The sequence below is a fragment of the Protopterus annectens genome, chromosome 1.part2 (assembly GCF_019279795.1).
Source record: "Protopterus annectens isolate FY-2018-M chromosome 1.part2, PAN1.0, whole genome shotgun sequence".
Classification (NCBI taxonomy): Eukaryota; Metazoa; Chordata; order Ceratodontiformes; family Protopteridae; genus Protopterus; species Protopterus annectens.
This window is the reverse complement of record NC_056727.1, coordinates 1,058,940,170-1,058,959,505: the sequence shown is the minus strand read 5'-3', so window position 1 is coordinate 1,058,959,505 and position 19,336 is coordinate 1,058,940,170.

Here is a 19,336-nt window from a genome sequence, read left to right as displayed (position 1 = left end):
ATAACCTAATGGGAACTACAATGGTCAGAGTCAAAATGAAATAAGTGAAGACAATGGATATTGTTTTTTTTTTTTTTTTTTGAGCTAGAAAACTTACATCATGGGGATGGCTGTCACAATAGCAGTACATTACTGTAGTAAAATGTGTAGCAATATGATAGTTTCTATACTTGGGACCATTCTCTTTGAAGCTGACAAGGTCATGAAGAGAAGTGTCAAAGAGATGAAAAGGAAAAAGTAAATAGTGATATTTTATAAGACATTACCTGTCAAACAAAAGGACTTTCAAACTGAAAACAATTGCAGATTATCAGTAGATTGAAATGATTTGACAGCTTTTCCACACAAGACATGCTGTGCTACAAAAGATATTGTCCACCACACAAAAGAACTATAGTTTGTGCACTGATATAATAAATTTTGAGTCCAGAACAGCTAATGAAATGGGAGCTGCTTTTAACAGATGAGCTTTAAAACAACAGAACTTACTGCATCAATACTAAAATATAATTTTCAAGAAACATTACATACAAAATAGATTTATGATTGTACAAGGGAACATAGAACACATCTTGCATAGATGGATGAAAGATATGAAGTGAAATTCATTCTATATTCTTTAAGGCCACTTTCTCGTCTTTACTTTCTGACTTTTGATACAATCCTATGAGCAAAACAACTTTAAAGCCAATAGTGAGAGTTCTCTACATAAGCAATCATAAAAAGGATGCTAGGGCATTGGGTGCATGACAATAATAAAACAGAATTAAGGGAAATAAATAGTATATTATTTGTAATATCTGGTGTTTTGCTGTGCTGGATGTCTATAATGATAAATTTTGAGAAAAAGGGCCACCCATCAGTGGAAAAAACTGCAACATGCATGTAGACTGCACATGATGCAAGAATTTGTTGACTTGTTTAAATAAAAAGTCATATGTCTAGACCACTCAATCGTAAGTCTTATTTGTTACAATTATATTCATAAGTGTGACAACATAAATTTGTGGGGTTTTCTGCTGATCATCTGCAAGATCTTCAGAACCCCATGTTACAAAATTACTTCACTGTTTTTTATAAGAAAAATATACTCACGTCTTATAATAACTGTTTCAGTAGTTCCACGTTAATTTTAAAATTTAAAATTATTTTGCCCTAGCAGCTTTAATAGATCAACATTCTACATTAAATTTCACCCACTACTATGACACTATTTAGGCAATGCAGTCTAAAGTAAATTATCATATCTGTTGTGCACTGTGTTGTTGGCTCCAATTTTTTTCTTAGGCTACATACACACATGCAGACATACAGACAGATTGTCACACAAACACTCATCATCACATCCTCACCATAGGTTCATAGGTTCATACTAGGCTATCTGCCCTAGGGCATTTATAAGCCTATCCAGAGTATGTTTGGCTTTTGCCACCCATTTTAAATTAATTTTGCTATGCCCTTTTTCAAGGTTAGTATACTGTGCCTCTGTCTAACAGTGACACAGAAGTGATGCCCGGGGTAAACCTACAATCTCCCATCCACTCATCAAGATTCCTCTTGAAGGGAGTCAATGAGGGACTCTGCCTAACCTGGACTGGGATTTTATTGCAGAGTGAAGGGAGCCTCTGGGTTATGAATCTGTCCCTCCAGCATGTCCTATTTATTTCAGTGCTGAGGTTAAAGTCTTTCGAGCATGTAGCTGGATGGGATTTGGATATTTTGAGGTGCAGCATGTCCCTTAATTCTGGGTTGGACATGACTTTATACGTCAGGCACAGGTTGCCTCTGAGCAGGTGGTATGCCACTGAGTAGAGCTGGAATTTCTTTAACTGGGCAGCATATGGCATCTGTTTGAGCCCTTTGATCCTCTTGGTGAGGTACTTTTGGGATCTTTCCAGTTGCTGCAGGTGTTTGGTAAGGTACATCCCAAAAGGGGCATTGTACTCGATTATGGGCCTGATGAGGGATGAGTAAAGAGGCACAATGACCTCCCCTAATCCAGATGTGAATCCCTTCATGTTAGGTGGGCTATATAAAATGTTTTTCTAATGACTTTGGCCACGTGGTTGTCAAATGAGAGATTGCTATCAGCTTGGGTCCCCAGGTCCCTAATTACTTCTTCTGTACTTAATGGATTACCACCTATGTGGTAATTTGTGGGCACTTTGTTTTTGCCAAAGGGGATGACTATACACTTTTTGGCGTTTATCTTGAGGCCATGGCTCTGGCACCAGTTGTCTGTTTCTATGAGGCCCTTTTGGAGGATGTTTGTGTTGGCTGGAGAGTCTATTATGGCCCCCAGTTTGCAGTCATCTGCGAACTTGGTCAGCCACAGTCCTTCTGTGTTGGCCTGTACCTCCGAGAAATATATACCAAACAAGAGAGGTCCCAGGACTGAGCCTTGTGGGATGCCACTTGTAACTGGTTTGGAGTCTGACATGGCTCCAGCAATTCTTACCATGTGGGTTCTGTCCTTGAGCCAGTTTGCAACCCATCTAGTGACATAGGGGTTTATATTTAAGTGGGTGAGCTTATCTATAATGCCTGAGTGGGGTATTGTATCGAAGGCTTTTGCGAGATCCAGGTAGGCTGTGTGGACCACCTTCCCTTCGTCAATGGCCTTGGTGACTGTTTAAAAGAAGTTGACCAGGTTTAAGAGGCAGCATCTGCCCTTAACAAAGCCGAACTGGGTAGGATCCAGTGTCAGTAGGTCCCCAATATCTTTATTTATGAGGTCCATGATGATCCTTTCCATAGCTTTGCAGACCAAGCTAGTCAGGCTTATGGGGCGATAGTTTCCAGGGTCCGTTGAGGCACCTCCTTTGTGGAGAGGGACCACTGTTGCTGTACACCACTCTTTGGGTACATATCCTGTAGTAAGGCTGAGATTGAACAGTAGTTTTATGTTTGGGTTTAGCTCTTCTTGGAGTTCGTGTAGGATGCAGCCCGGGACACCATCTGGTCCCATTGATGCTGTGTTTTTTGCTTTGGAGAGGGCAGCTCTTACCTGAGCATCTGAGATGTCAGGGGCAGCACTCTGCTGGGATAGATATTTGCCCTTTTGGTGGGAGGGGAGAAGTTTGCACTGAACCTGTCAGCTAGGATGTTGGCAATGTCTGTGGGTTCGTGTATTTTTGTCATTTTGGACTAATTCTGAGCATATCTGGGAATTCCCACCCAGGTTCCTAACATAACTAAAGAAAGCCTTGTGATTATCCTTAGTGTCCTGTGCAATTTTTCTCTCAAAGCTGGCCTTAGACGATTTTATGAGTGCCCTTAGTTTTTTGCTAATACTGATCAGAGATGCCTTCCCTTTTTGGGATTTTGCTCTATCATGTAGTAGCTTCCTCCTTCTATTGTATAGTTTGTTTATGGCTGGGGTTCACCAGACAGGACGTCTGCCTTTGGAGGATTGGGTCTTGGTTTTATTTGGGATTGCTTGATCCATGCATTCCTGAAGATGTTCATAGAATGCATTTATAAAGGATTCTGCGGTCTGGGCCGTATTTTCCACAGGCCCGGGGGCTTTGAAGGATTCCACCTCGGTTTTGAGGAGTGTGAAATTTGCTTTAGAGAAGTTTTTCACTGTGGTTTTCTGTGAAGGGGGTGGGGTCAGGATGTGAATATCCAGTGAGATCAGTTTATGCTCTGATCTTACCAGTGAGGGATACACTTCTGGTCTGGAGCATAGAGTCCCCATTTGGGGATGATCAGGTCCAGTATGTTTTCCCCTCTTGTGGGAGTGGTAACAAGTTGTTCCATAGCATTTGAGTTTATGAATTCTAGGATTCTTTGGGCTAGGGTGTTGGAGCTAGAGTAATGCTCCCAGTCTATGTTTGGGTAGTTGAAGTCACCCAATATAATGGTGTTTGGAGAGACCTTCATATTTTCCAATGTTCTCAGGAAGGCTGAGTGGGGTTGCTGGGTTTGGGAGGGTGGTCTGTAGCAGGCTATAAACTGGATGGCAGTTTTACCCACTGTTAGTTGCACATCGATAGTCTCTGATGCTTCGTGCTTTGCCACCAACCTGGGAGTGTGGGTATCTTTGATGAATATCGATACTCCCCCTCCTTTTGTAGTTCAGTCCAAGTTTTGGGGCCGAAAAGCATGGTATGAGGTATAACCTGGTAGTGCTGGGGTGCTCTCAGGAGCCCTTGAACCAGGTTTCTGTTACTGCACAGATATCGATGTTCTCCATGCTAAGGAGAGTTTTAAGTGCATGCATCTTGAGGTTTAGACTTCTCGCGTTGAGTAGCATTACTCTTAGTTTCTTATCCCTTGTGATACCTATGGAGGTGGGTTTGTCTTTTGAGCCTTGCCTAAAAAAGGCACTATGGGGGTAGCAAGAGCCTTTGCCAAAATCTGAAAGCCCAGGGGTGACAGGTGCAAGCCATCCCTATCGAAGCATCGTGGCTTGTCGAGCATATCATCCCAGGCTGACAGGCATTGGATCCCCTTTGAATGACACCAGTACTTAAGCCAATTGTTGAAATTGATCATCTTGTCTTCATATTGTGGCATCATTCTTGTTGAGGGTAAGATGCTACTCAAGGTCAGGATCATACTGGCCTGGGCTACATGCTCAGAGCGCTCCTCTATGTCTCTTTTCATGTAGTCCAGGGAGGTACATCTCAGGTCATTCACATCAGCATGGACAATGACTGAGTCATATTTGTACTTGCCTTGGAGTGACCTGAGTGCTTGTGTTATGTGGCGGATCCTAGCGCCCGACAGGCTGCTCACTGTGTCCTTCTCCTTGTTCAGCCTGGTGAGTGGGACGTCAGTGTGCCTGACGATAGAGTCACCTATTACAAGTGTATCAGGTGTGTTGTTTAGCCTTAAGGGCTGTGACTGTTCGGCACACTGGCTTTGTGAGCTATGTGTTGCACGTGTTTTGTTTTGGGGTAGCGGTTGCTTGGGTGTCTGCTTTGGAGGTCTCTGCTGCTTAGGCAGATCTTTATTTAGATCCTCAATATGTTTTTGTGTGATTATGTGTTTGGTTTGCTGTTGTGGTAAGTCTATTTGAGACTGGAATTGTAGTGAGTGTGATTTCCTTCTCCTCCTGACTGGTTATGCCAGTACTGAGTTGAGAGAGCTTAGCCTCCAGTTTGGCTATATGGTTGCATCTCTCCCATGTGTTGGAATTTGTTTGGAGGAGGAGAGGGTTGTCTGTGTACATGAGGCAGTTGTAACATTGCCTCAAGATTCCCAGGTTCACCAGCTGGATCTGAGAGGAGATTGACAACTGACCTTTGGACATGCTAGAATAATATTGGGAATTCCTTTGTAATTGAAAACAAGGGCCAATGGAGAGTGAGGGTGTAGTGCTTTTAATTTTTAGTGCTGACTTATATAATTGCTTTAGTGAGCAAGTGCCAGGTAACTTAAGTGCAATGTGTTACAGGTAACTTAAATGCAAAAACGACAAACAGTAACTTTCTTTCAAGTGAAACAAGGAAATAAGTACAGTAAGCAACGCAGATATCACTAGGGATCCACAAAAGTGCTGAGAAGCCACGTTTTAGGTGGAATTAGCGTTCCAGGTAAATAACAAGCAAACAAACAACAAGCATACAAACAAAGCTAGATTTAGCAGGCCTTGATCTAGTCTATGCTACAGCAAACAAGGTGTACCAATTTCAGTAAGAAACAGTTCAAATATGCAGGCACTATAAACCTTTAACCAGAAATTCTCAGCTCAGAAGGGCAGAGTTCAGCCTCTCCTCCCACAAGAGTGCAGACCATGAACCTTCTTAATGTAAAATAACTGGCCTGAAGCCCAAGTGCATAAACCAGAACTAATACACTTTAGGAATAACAGACACTGATCTCTCAATCAGCAGTTCCCAACTTAGAAGGATGAAAGCTACCTGTCCTGCTACCACAGTGCATGCCACAAACCTCCCTAATCTAAAACAACTGGTCTGAAGCCCAAGTGCTTAATTCAAAAGACTTAGAATGATAGCTACACTTTAATCAAGTTACTACTAAGCAGTAATAAATACAATTGAATACTTTAAAGAATGCCTGGATTAGTGATCAAGTTATACAAACAAAGCTAGATTCAGCAGGCCTGGATCTAGTCTATGCTACAGCAAACAAGGTGTACCAATTTCAGTAAGAAGCACTTCAGATATACATGCACTATAAGCCTTTAACCAGAAATTCCCAGCTCAGAAGGGCAGAGTCCAGCCTCTCCTCCCACAAGAGTGCAGACCACGAACCCTCTTAATGTAAAATAACTGGCCTGAATGCCCAAGTGCTTAAACCAGAATTAATACACTTTTAGAATAACAGACACTGAGCCCTCAATCAGCATTTCCCAACTTAGAAGGATATAAGCTACCTGTTCTGCCACTACAGTGCAGACCACAAACCCTCTCAACGTAAAACAACTGGTCTGAAGCCCAAGTGTTGAAACTAAAAGGCTTAGAATGAGTTACACCAAGCAGTAATAAATACAATTGAGTACTTTTAAGATGATGCAAAAGCAAAATAAAGTAGGAAGAAACACAAGTACAGTAAAAGCAGATTAATTTTTTTTTCCAGAAAAGTAACAAAAGCAGTAGGAAATACAATTCTCATGCAGTGCAAGCTGGCACACTTGAATATGTAGCAATATTAGTCCACACACAGTTTGAAAAAATGTAATTAAATTATGACTAAAAGCAAGTGCAGAAATGGTTAATTAGGTAGAATGCGGTAAAGAGATGGGCCTGGGGGAGTGTCTTAGATCAAATCTACTGTGGGGTGGGCACTGCAAAAGCCACCAAATTTAAACTACAACCAAGAACTGGGAGGGGGTGGGGTGGGGAAAACCAGTTTCAACACAGATGTGAGGAATGTGCAAATTATAAAGCCAAAAAATATATACTGTTCTCTCTCTCTCTCTCTCTCTCCATATATATATATATATATATATATATATATATATATATATATATATATATATATATACAACAGATATCTAAGCAAACAATTTAGCTCTATAATACAGAATAACACAGAAAAGTATACTCAGCTCTATATATTTGCCGATAGTTCTGTAAGGCTGTTTCTCAGACTAAGGTTCCAGTTTGAATGCAGATTGTTAATTCATCATCTTCATCATTATCAACCCCCTTTGTCCATTTTCTATATGATGCTATAAGTGTGTAGTATACACTCAATTGTCCTTCACCTAAATATGTTATTCATTTTGACTGCTTTACTGCTATTGTTAAACAAAAAGCCTACCTATACTTCTTGTTATTTTGTAATTAAATGTTCTGTATTGTGGAACTTTTCTCCCCAGGCCTCTGCTGAAAAAGGACCTGTGTCCAGTCGGATTTTCCCGGTCAACAAATGTAAATAAATAAATAAATAAATAAATACATAAGATGGAGTATTAACACCAACTGTTACCACCTGTCTCAATTCAGTGCCATTCTCTTACCTTCTTTTATCAGCATGCCTAAATGTCCTGGGTCTTCTCTCACACAATCCATTCATCTCTTTGCTTGACAACCTCATTTCCTCTTTCCTTCTTCCTGTCTCTCCTAAATCTTCTCCACATGGACCACCATAATCTGTTCTTTTTGACCTTCTCTGCAATAGGGGCTTCATTGACGTCTGCTCTAATGTTATCACTTGTTCGCCTTCTCAACATGTGCATCCTATCAGCTATCTCAATCACTTCATCTTTATCACCTCTAGTTTCTACAACTGATCTTCCTTCACTGCCCAGGATTCTATACTGTACAGAAATACTGCTCATGCCACATTTTGCACACCTGACCTTTTAGCATCTTTGACATCCTTCTGTCACACATGTCTGTGTCTATTGAGGCCCTGTGCCAGTTGGCTGCCACCCCCCTTACTGAAGCTTTGAACTCCTTATTCAGACTTCCATTTCCTCAACATCCTTCCCAGATACTCGAAGCTGTTAACCTGGTCAATTATTTCCATCATATCTCATTCTGTCTCAATTTTCAGCTTCTTCTGAATTCATCCATTTGCTGCCATAACAGCTGTCTTGTTTGCATTCAGTTACATCCATATGCCTTCAGTTTTGCATTTTACTTCCCTATCATTTATTGAAGTCCCTGTCTTGAGTCTGCTTGTAATACCACATAATCTGTACACTGCAGATTTGTTGATCAATCCACTCCAGCCTTTTTGCTAATGTAGTCCATCACTCATATGAACAGAAGTAAGCTTAGAGTTGAACCAGGATGAACCCTCAGTCCCACTGTAAATCTCCACTGTAAGTCTGAACACTAGTCATACTTGCATCACTGCACCCTTGTACATAGCCTGCAGTAATTCTATCAGTTTTGCTAGGACTTCAAACTATTGCAGAACTGACTAAATCAGCCTTCTTGGGACCTTTTCATATGCTTTCTCCAAGTCTAGGAAAGCACAGTTTGACTTCTTCTTCAGCTATAGCTTCTTCTCCACTATATGTCTCAGAGCAAACATCAGGCCAGTTGTGCTGCATCCTGAACTGAATCTGAAGTGCTCATCTCCCATCTTACTTTATACTGCTCTGTGTATTCATTTATGAATCACACTGTCATCATTTTTGTGCAGTGAGACAGGAGTCTTCTACCTCATGAATGTCTCCTTTGATCTTTTACACTGGCACTAGAATGCTTATTCTCTGACCCCTGGAATATGCCCTTTTCTCCATATTTTGTGAGTATCCTTTGTTGCCATTTCTCCCCTAACTTGACCAACATGTTGATCGTATCTGCTGTGACCTCATCAGAGCCTGCTGCTCTCCTGAACTTCATTTTCCTTATTGCTGTTTTTATTTTTTTACAGTTTGGCCTCTTCTTCTTTTTCTTTTGTTGTATGCTGTGTCTGGGACAGTACAGCTTTTGTGGGGTTTTCTTCATTCAAAAGCTCTGGAAAGTACTAGTTCCATGTCCTGTGGGCGGCTGAATGAGTTGTTTCTGGCATTGCATGTTTTCATTTGTCTTGCAACCTGACAAAGTATCTTTTTTTCCATCTTATGAATCATTTTCCAGAATCTGGTAGAGTGTTTCTGATGCTTGTTCAACTGTGACTGCTGCCATAGCCTCTTTGTTAGCCAGCTAGTGTTTCTTTTTAGCCTAGTCCATCTTTTGCATGCCACTTTTTCCTGCGCTCCTTCTCTCTTTAGATAACATCCTGGACTTGTACATTCCATCACCAGCTTTTCTTGCGTACCTTTCTTCCACACTGGTGCGGCTGTGTATCTGTTTTATAGTCCTCACACATGTTGTTTTGAGGCACTCTTATTCTTCTTCAGCTCCTCCCACTTCCTATTCCTCCTGAGGGGCTTGAGCCCTGAGTAGTTCCTTGGACTCCTGAGCTTTCTCCCCAGTCATCTTCTAGGTTTCAGCCTACTCTCTGTTGACCTTCGAGCCTTCTCTGACCACTGCTTACAGCTGATTGTAGCAACCAGTGATTTATGGTGTGGTAGACTGTTTCACTGGGGATGACTTTGCAATCACAGATTCTACCCCGCTGCACTTTCCTTACTAGAAGAAGTCAACCTGATTTGCATGTTAACCATTCTTGTATGCAACCTTGTGACACACCTTTCTTACTGAATCATGTAATGGCCACCATTAAGCCATTTGCCACATGGACGTCTAGTATGGTCTCTGTTTCTTTATCTCTCTCTCTTTCCTCACCCAATTGGACCCAGGCAGTCCTGATATCCTGTTCTGTCTGTCCAGATATGTGCATTCAGTTGCCTCATTATCAAACACAACTTATGTTATGCCTACTTTATCTGCTAGGTCCTGCAAATGCTGCCTGAATGCACTCTTTTCCTGACTATCATAACCCTACTGTGGGGCATAGGCTGAGATTATGAATATTGCCCTATCCTTGCACTGGAGTCTGATTGCTATGAGGCTGTCATTAACTCTGATAACATCCCTCACTGTTTTCTGAAGTCTCTCCCTCATCACAATTCCCACACCATTTCTAGTCTGCCCTTCTCCTAAGTAGTAGACTCTGGATCCCAACCCAAGTTGCTTTGCTGCACTGCTTTTCCATCTTGGATCCTGGATAAAGAGGATTTCCAGAACATCCAGCCTCCTCCTCACCATCATGTCATCCACTTCCAAACTGCATCCTGTCAGTGAACTTATACTGAGTGTAGCAATCCTTCATTCTTGTTTGGCAGGTTGATTAATTTTACATCAAGCTTTGGCTCAACAGAGTTATCCCAGGTAATCCAAGCTGGGCAGATGGATACGAACCAGCCAGTAACTTATTGAGACAGGTTTGATGGGCTTTATGGCAGGTACAATGGTCAATAGGAGCAAATAGACATTTTCCACTGTTAGCATGGGCCCTTTATGTAAGTTGGAGTCAGCTTGGTCCTCAACTCAGTTATCACTGTCAAATACCCATGCCCATTTTTGACAACATTAATCATCTTGAACAAATCACCTAGAGGCAACTTTTACATGATTGAGTGGTTGGTCCTGATATGTTTCACAGTCTGTGATCTGTGTTCTCCTGTCTAAAAGACACTTTGCATCCCAGTTGATGCTCAAAGTGGTTGGTCTACACAGCTGTTACCCGAATGTGCACTATATATTCCATTCTTGGACGAGTTTGTGGCAGAAACACCCAGAATGCTTTATGAGGTGGGAGGAACCCCACAAATACACATGGAGAGCATGCAAACTCCACACAGTCTTTGGCAGGAGCTGATGACTGAACCTTGTACCTTGAACTTGGGTGGCAAAGACCTTGACCTTTATGCCAACTATGTCTGTTATAGTCTGCCTTAAGCATGCATAAGCAGAAAGTGTCTAGAGAGCGTTAGTGTGTGTGTGTGTGTGTGTGTGTGTGTGTGTGTGTGTGTGTGTGTGTGTGTGTGTGTGTGTGTGTGTACGACTGCTGACTACCCACAATGGCAGCACCATGGCGCTGTGTGCTGTGACTACTAGGAACAAAATGGGACCATTTGAATACTATGTACTAATTCTGTGCAATATCTTGTCTTCCTGTGCTAGATAAATCATAGTAATAGATGCTATTCTGTCACTGCCCCTGGGGTGTACCAATCTATGCAAATGCATCAGACAGACAAACACATAATATGCATACAAATGAAATTATGGCATATTTGTACTATAGAAAGTATACAACAATAATGCTGCCACACATCATTAGACATAAGGAGTCAAAGGCACATATCTTGCATAGGTTACTGGAAAAACTATGTACCACACACACACACACACACACACACACACACACACACACACACGTGGAAACATGCAGTCACAGGCACATGCATGCACACACACACACACACACACACACACACACACACACACACACACACACACACACACACATACACACACACGCACACACACACACACACACATCAATCATCCAAAGACACTAGATTTGATATACATTACATGAAAGTGCACAAAACTCACTTACAAGTTGTTTGCACTAGCAAGTATGATCAGCTCTGTGCAACCATATACAGTTTTGGTGTGGTCAAAGCCTATTTCTCTTGTGTTAAAAGTAACATTAAGGGAAGGAAATGTAAATGCAGTCTACAAAAAAAAAAAAAAAAAAGAAAACTGCTGTATAACAACATTCATATGTGGCCAGCCTGAAATTTCCACTGTGCAGAGAAGTGCACAGTAAACAGTAACCTGCAACATGGCTAATTTTAAAGATATATAGCTACTAACTATTTCAAGGGAGATATATGGACAACAATAAAATGTGATAGTAGAGAAGCATAGCTAGCAGGTTATCACGCCCCATGATCTGTTCATGCACCAATCCACTGCACTTTTTATAGGCCACTGTAATGGTCAGCATTACATGATACACACAGAATATCATTTGCATAGGTTGGGACATCAACAGTGGCCCTGACAGAGTAGCATCTGTTATTAGTTACCATACTTAAGCAGCCAAGATTGTTCAATCTACAACAAGCAGTATCATACATTCCCATGTACCCATCATGTACATAGTGGTCACAGTGCACAGTGTTATGGTGGTGCTGTTGTGGGTTGTCTCCAGTAGTAAACAAATACACTCTCTAAGGCATTTCCTGTCTATATTCTTAAGAAAAACTACATTAGACATGCTACGAAAACAGAAGCTCCAAATAATGCATCATCTATCAAGAAAAGAAAATGTAGTCTGGTTTATATGTTACCCTGTTCAAATTAAGATTATGGTGATACTACATCATACTATAAAGTTAGCATAGAATGATTGACAAGTTGACCATAAAACTGTAAATTTCAACACCATGCAGCAAAATGTCCTAATGTATACAACTACACACACATGAACGATTTTACATCAGCTAAAGGGAAAGAGAATAATGCATTATGGGAACCTTGATTCTAACAATGTCATTGTACAGCTATTACAATATCAGCATGCACCTACCTAAGTTATACAAGAAAAATATATGTACACGAGTAACAGTGCAGGTTGGCAAATATCATTACATACAAGATCAAGTAGGTGGCCATGACAGGCAAACTATCTGTTCAGTGATCTCATATCTAAAACTGTGTCAGTAACAGCAATGCAAAAGCAAGTAATCAAATATACCTCATATATGTACAACAGGATAGATAACAGTGGGACAAGGCCAAACAATTTACATACAATGGATAAGGCAACACAAAGACAGTATTTTACAAAAAGTTAAAGCCATGCGCAATTTATTATGCATTAAATGCATTGACTCTGGTACAAGGCCAATATACACAACATAACCAGATACTGGGTGGTGACACACTGCTGTTGTGCTGTATCATTCTGAGGAAGAACTGCAACCAGCAGTGGATGCATACACTGAAATGTGTGCCTGTCAGCTTCAATTAACCTATCAAGTTAGTTATACCCAGGAGCATTTTGCACTCCAGGTAGGAGAAATGAGATGGAAATATGCAATGCCTCATCATTTATGAACTGCACTTTCCAGTTATACAATACTGTGTGGTACATAACCCTCAGCTTATGTATGCACTGTTTATCAATACCTGTGATTTCCTTTTCAGTTACTGTTACAAGCACATGTTACTGGCATTACTGTTTTGTGTACCAGCTGCATATCAGGGTATATCTGTCATTGCCAGTTATATTGTTACATGCACTGATGTGAGAATATTTCATTTTTTAATGTCATGTATATTACAGTAATTGTCATTGTTAATGGTCTTCACCGGATCCTTATTACGTTGTTGAACTTTTAAAAGTTTGAACACTATATGGTCGAACCCATATGGTTGAACTTTTAAAAGTTCAAACGTGTTAATGGAGATTTCTGTTCAGTGCTGAAAGGGAAGATTTCCATTTACTGCACTGTAGTGCAGTCTCAGAGTTGGTATATTTAAAGAGCGGGGGGTGTGGGGGTTGCAGGGGGGCTTGCCCCCCTGCTTACAACCATTAGGAAGGGTTTTGCTGTTTTTTATTTATTTTTTTCATTTTCAAAATTTTAAAAGTTCGAACATATAAATTCGGCCATATGGCGTTTGAACTTTTAAAGTTTTGATAACGTAATATGAACCCATCTACACCACATTTGTGTTTTGAAGATATCACACCTTTGGCTCAGGCAGGTCATCTTCACTTGATAGAGAATAAATTCCTTCTGGACATTTTATGGGAGCATTACATGTGTGTTTATCAGCAACAGGGGTAATGTAATGTGTAGGTACTTTACATAGAAGGACATTACACACTGGGTGATTATGATGTGTGTGTCTAAGGCAGAACCATGGAGACTTGTAAGCAAATGTACATTGACATGATTGACCATTGCTGTGAAATGCATGTGTATATAAAGACAATGCTTCTGGTAGGAATTCATCACAACCATCAGACACTGAAGAGTTTCTGGTTTCCCTCTACTATCACTAAGCAGACAGATGCATCCCTGGAGGAAGCCATTGAGGTCAGTATCACCTGAGGGACAGGTACATCATTTCAATAACTCAACCCAACTTACTCAGCTATTGTGACAATACAGAGCACATGTTACATTTATATATTGCATATATAAGGTACTGTGTCCACAGGGATGTATAGCACATCCTCAGAAGATAGACCAAATGATGTGCTACCATTATTCCATGTGCATTAATAACTTGAACCAGCAGCTGTTATGTTGATACTCATGTCACCTCAGGGCCATTCAATGCTGTTGCAAATGCCAGCATCACTGGATGCAAGTACACAATCCTTTTTATTTTTGACTATTCCATATTACATAAACATTTGCTATGGTATTGCTTACCACACATTAGTCAGCAGTATATTGTAAGTTCATAACTTTTGGATTACCACATTTCAGCTTCTCTATGTACTGTGCCTTCCACAGGGTCTTCCTCTGACCTTGAAGCTGAGAGATGATGTATTAGACATGGGGGGGTTGGGGTACATCCTATGATATATATGACATAATTTTTGGGAAAGCTATTCCCTGCCATGCATTGGACATTGTACTAGCCATAATTAAGACTCTATCTCAGATGGCAGTCCACCTGACCATAAAATTGGCTGCCACCTAACAAGTTATAGATAGAACATTGCCAAAGGACAAAGGTCCTTTCATGGTATTGCTGCCGGTGATGATATACCTGCACATTGGAGAGCTGCTGACAACATGAGTGCAAATGACCATGTCTGCCTACTGTTGCCAGCTCATGGACAGTTGCAACAATGTCATCACATTGAGCTGTTTTCTTTTATCAGGGTGACTGACCATAAGGTTCACTAAATTTGTGTACTGCACAAGAGTCAGGAATACAGGCATGCATAGGCATGACTGTCATTTCACACCAAAGCATTAGGCAAATATTAGAGCCACATTGGAGCTGTTTGTTTCTACTGCACTAAATAAAGAGACAGTGTTGCACATACCATACCTGCATTGACCCACCCTATATCAATGCCACCTCAAGGTAGGCTCCTACATGGCCATGGATACCTCCAGTGGCACTAATTCCCATGGTCTGCATGTACAGCAATGCCTGGGTAGTACAGGTGTTGCTCACCACATGTAGGCACAGATCAATACTACTAGGTTGGCAACAACTGCTGACCTAGGTGCTTTCAGTGTGTCAACTGACACACAACTTATCACCACTAGCCGCACAATAGGATGAGAGTAAATCCTTAAATTGGGGACAGCTTGCAGGCACAGTGGAACATACCAGCATAGGCACCCTCATCTATGTTAGTGCATCCTGTATAGATGTCCCATGTAGTATGTCCATGTGTCACTCCACATATGGTGGCAACTGTATTGTCAACCACAACACAGCATGCTTAAAATGGTCGTTGTCATGTCTGATGCCACATGCCTTTCACCACACAAAGTATAATGATTTCAGACTGTTATGTATTGTAACCTTGCTTTACTTTCTTGTCTGACTCTGTGAGTGATGTATACAGTACACTTCACAGTTGGCCATGGGTTATGTAATGCATGTTTACCTCAGATGTACATAGTGACCATCGCAGTCTACAACGAGTGAACATTCACACAATATATCTGCATGGTGTTACATTGCAAAGAAACTCATAATGTTGCATGTGTCATATGCATATTATTCCTGTGTTGAAGTGATGTCTGCTACCCCAGCACATGTGGATAGGCATTTTAAGGCACACCCATTTTTAGAGAGGGTTGCATTTTTCCTACATACGACCTGACATTCTACACAGGAAACACCTAGCTAATCCATATGCATTCTAACTTCTGCTCTGCATATCATGTGCATGCAACTTGTTTAACCTTTTGCTCTCTGTCATATACAATCAGTGTTGTTGTGAGTAACCTGATATCATACATAAGAGTTACTCTCAGTAAACGCAGATATTACACTTGCTTGTTCTACCATAGACTGCTTATCTTGATAGGATGTGCTTATGCTGTGCAGATGGTATAAGACACAAGTCTTCTTGTGCATGGGACTATTTGAGTCATGGCAATGACTGTTGAGGCATATTAGACAGATGTAAATATGCAACACATGTATCACATTGTATTCATCCTACATGCATGTTCTGGGGTGAATGAGTAGCTCCTGTGTATATTATGCATGCGACTGGTTTTCATCGTGTCATCTTAGGAAATGTTATTATGGGACATATTGTGTGACATTCTTGTGTATGTGTGTGTGTGTGTGTGTGTGTGTGTGTGTGTGTGTGTGTGTGTGCGTGTGTGTGTGTGTGTGTGTGTGTGTGTGTGTGTGTGTGTGTGTGTGTGTGTGTGTGTCATTGTAGTAAGCATCTGCAGTTGACAGACCAGTTGTTAGTTGTAAAATGTAATAAGATAAAACTAATTTGTAATGGTGGTCTTATAGTCCGTAGTCTTGATGGTCCTAATAAGGAAACAGCAAAAACCACAGAGAAACACGTAAAGCTCATTAAACACACAGTTAATTCTGTTACTAGCAAAAACCTTTGCCTTTACTAACAATGGAATAAACTGTGTATTTACTGAGCTTTACATGTTTTTCAGTGTTTTTTTTTTTGTTGTTTCCTTATTAATTTACTTGATACCACTGGATTCATCACTGTCTCAACTGTTTTTGCTGTTTTACTGTGTTAGTCTTGATGTTCCTACATAAAAATAGATGCAACATGAGCTTTGCAGTGCAGCTGAAGTTTAGCCAGTGTGCAGTAGCTTAATACATGACAGACTTATAGGACTACACCATGGAATGTATATGTATCAGATCCTCCCAATGCAATGAAGACATGAGTTTTTCCATCTCAGTTAATGGTAGTTCTGCTGAGAGAGTGCCAAATGAAGAGCATACTCCATGGCAGCATGTATCACATTAGTGGTCAAGAATCTGAACTGATAATAGTTTCTGCCCTGGCCACCAGCAGTATTTAAATCATTTTCTAAATCCTGCCGGGTATGGTTGGGATAGGGCCAGTCAGATTTATCATGATTGATAACTGTTAAACATAGAAATGAAGAATGCATTGTCATGACTTGTGCTTGCCAGGCAAAATGGTGGGTGAAGAAAGAATGACCTATGTGAGGATAAGTACGTCAGTCCTCTTACTTACATACTGCCATCCACTGGCCTGTGTAATGCTGGTATGTGCCTGCAATATATCCATTCATCTACATCCTTTTTTTCCACAGTTTTAAACATGGGGTCAGGATGTCACATCAACAGAAACCATCATCTAGAGCCAATGTTCACACCAGTGTGTGTGTGTGTGTGTGTGTGTGTGTGTGTGTGTGTGTGTGTGTGTGTGTGTGTGTGTCTGTGTGCAACACACACACACAGACACCCACACCTCTATACCCATAGTCACTGTCCATATAGCTATAGTCTGTTCCATCACAAGGTAAAATTGGATAGTATACATGACATATCCATCATGCAGTGGACAGCATCAGGCAGTGGCCTCTAGCAAAACACCATTGTGAAAAAGCATCTGTGATTGACAGTGACTGACCTTGAATATGGCATGCTTTTGACCTCACTAGGTTACATGCATCAACTGTTAGTGTGACTATATATAGACAGAGATAATGGGTGCAGAAAGAGAGAAAACCTGCAGGCATAATACAAGTACTTCCTCCAGCTGTAAAAATCTAAGTTTCAGCTACAAATTGTGGCAAGCATCTACAAAGACATATTTTATGTTTGTGTCCTGCATGTTTGTTCCTGCCAAGACACTTTTCTTTTTTGCGTGTCGATGGCATAGAAACCCAAAAGACAAATACTCAAAGTACACAAACCTAATCAGTAACACACTCTCCCTCACAGTTTTTATACAGCTGGGCTGCATAATCCTGATGTATATAGTTCTTGAATGCTCTGGGCAGTGCTTCTCACTCCAAAAAACTTCTGTACACACTCTCAGTATACCTTTCATATAGAAACAACTACTGGAATGCAGTTAATGTAATCAGTACCTACTTGTACTGAGGGCTTTAAAAGTAACTGTATAAGGCCCTAAACAACAGCAGCATATACAAACCATATCCATACCATGTTATTTGTACATTTCACATTGATAAGGCAATCTCTTTACAAAACATGTGATGTGGTAGGGTTAAAGCACTCATTCATTTGCACCTTTTTGACCCAGATATTCCCCCTTTTGACTGAGTCGAACACATCTGACATGACTACAGTTGATTTCAGCTGTATCTTACACAATTTAAAACACACATTCACACAGCATATTTCCAATGCAATTTTACAAAATAATCTCTACTGAAGGTAGAGCATGTAAGTACAAATTATACCTTACAAAGAAGAGAAGCACAGATTCTGATGAGAAGAGTTTATGCACTTGAGAGTGCAGTTTGCAAGATTGTTAGTATGTAATTTTCCCACAATAGCCCGATAAGTGTACTTGCATCAGATGGGTTTCATACTGCATACATCAGAGAGTCTGAGCACTGTAGTTATGCTAATTGGGCACTATTTCATGAATGTTGTTCATAGGTTCATAGGTTCATACTAGGCTATCTGCCCGAGGGCATTTACAAGCCTAGCCCATAGTTTTGTGGCTTACGCCACCCCTTTAGTATGGGGAACTATACCCATTATTTTGCTGTGCCTCTGTCGAGCAGTGACACTGAGGTAATCCCTGGGGTATATCTGCGATCTCCCATCCATTGGTCAAGATTTCTCTTGAACAAGGCCAGCGAGGTGCTCTGCCTCACATATACCGGGATTTTGTTCCACAGCATAGGGAGTCTTTGGGTGATGAATCTATCCCTCCAGCACGTCCTATTAATAGCCGTGTTGAGGTTTAAGTCTCCCGCCCTTGTGGCTCTGACGGATCTAGATTTTTTGAGGTGAAGCATATTCATCAAATCTGGGTTTGACATGGCCTTGTATGTTAGGCAAAGGTCACCTCTGAGCAAGCGGTAGGTGACTGAATAGAGCTGGAGTTCTTTCAGTCGGGCAGCATAGGACAGATGTGTGAGACCCTTTATCCTTTTTGTGAGGAACTTTTGTGGCCTCTCCAGCTGCTGCAAGTGTCGGGTCAGATACATTCCGAATGGGGCATTGTACTCAATCATTGGTCTGATGAGTGATGAGTATAGGGAGACTATGACCTCCCTTGATCTAGATGAGAATCCCTTCATGATAAGGTGGGCAATGTAGAAGGTCTTCCTAACTACTTTAGCTACATGGGTGTCGAATGACAGACTACTATCAACCTGGGTCCCCAGGTCCCTGATAACTTCTTCTGTGCTCAGTGGATTGCACCTATTTGGTAGCTAGGGGTAACCTTGTTTTTCCCGAAGGGTATGACTATGCATTTTTTGGCATTTAACTTTAGGCCATGGCTCTGGCAC